Source organism: Arachis hypogaea, chromosome 18 (assembly GCF_003086295.3).
Source record: "Arachis hypogaea cultivar Tifrunner chromosome 18, arahy.Tifrunner.gnm2.J5K5, whole genome shotgun sequence".
Classification (NCBI taxonomy): Eukaryota; Viridiplantae; Streptophyta; class Magnoliopsida; order Fabales; family Fabaceae; genus Arachis; species Arachis hypogaea.
Genome location: NC_092053.1, coordinates 47,667,699 through 47,668,855, shown reverse-complemented (window position 1 = coordinate 47,668,855; position 1,157 = coordinate 47,667,699). Strand labels below are relative to the sequence as shown.

The window sequence follows — 1,157 nt, the reverse complement described above, 5'->3', positions numbered from 1 at the left end:
TGTGCCTCTAAATTTCTAATGGAGGACCTTGTTTCATTCATGAAACTTACAGTGGCCTTAGATAGATCAGAGACTAAGTTTGCTAAATTAGAGATGTTTTGTTCAGAGTTCTCTGTCTGTTGCTGAGTGGATGATGGAAAAGGTTTACTATTGTTAAACCTATTTCTTCCACCATTATTAAAGCCTTGTTGAGGCTTCTGTTGATCCTTCCATGAGAGATTTGGGTGATTTCTCTATGAAGGGTTATAGGTGTTTCCATAAGGTTCACCCATGTAATTCACCTCTGCTATTGCAGGGTTTTCAGGATCATAAGCTTCTTCTTCAGAAGATGCCTCTTGAGTACTGTTGGATGCAGCTTGCATTCCATTCAGACTCTGAGAAATCATATTGACTTGCTGAGTCAATATTTTATTCTGAGCCAGTATGGCATTCAGAGTATCAATTTCAAGAACTCCCTTCTTCATAGGCGTCCCATTACTCACAGGATTCCTCTCAAAAGTGTACATGAATTGGTTATTAGCAACCATGTCAATGAGTTCTTGAGCTTCTGCAGGCGTTTTCTTTAGGTGAATGGATCCACCTGTAGAAGTATCCAATGACATTTTAGCCAATTCAGATAGACCATCATAGAATATATCCAGGATGGTCCATTCTGAAAGCATGTCAGAAGGACACTTTTTGGTCAGTTCTTTGTATCTCTCCCAAGCTTCATAGAGGGATTCACCTTCTTTCTGTCTGAAGGTCTGAACATCCACTCTAAGCTTACTCAGCTTTTGAGGAGGAAAGAACTTGGCTAAGAAAGCCTTGACCAGCTTATCCCAAGAGTTCAGGCTATCCTTAGGTTGAGAGTCCAACCATATTCTAGCTCTGTCTCTTACAGCAAAAGGGAAAAGCATGAGCCTGTAGACTTCAGGATCTACTCTATTAGTCTTAACAGTATCACATATCTGCAAGAATTCAGTTAAGAACTGAAAAAGATCTTCAGATGGAAGTCCATGAAACTTGCAGTTCTGCTGCATCAGAGAAACTAATTGAGGTTTAAGCTCAAAATTGTTTGCTCCAATGGCAGGAATGGAGATGCTTCTTCCATGTAAATTGGAATTAGGTGCAGTAAAGTCACCAAGCATCCTCCTTGCATTATTATTATTTTCGGCTGC

The 1,157-nt window shown here is 39.9% G+C and overlaps 1 non-coding gene across 1 annotated transcript; it reads left to right on the top strand.

The window, feature by feature from the left end:
* Nucleotides 1-656: 656 nt before the first annotated feature.
* Nucleotides 657-764, top strand: LOC112774860 (small nucleolar RNA R71). The gene has a single exon (XR_003189318.1). It is a non-coding gene; the product is annotated as a small nucleolar RNA R71 (small nucleolar RNA).
* The last annotated feature ends 393 nt before the right edge of the window (nucleotides 765-1,157 follow it).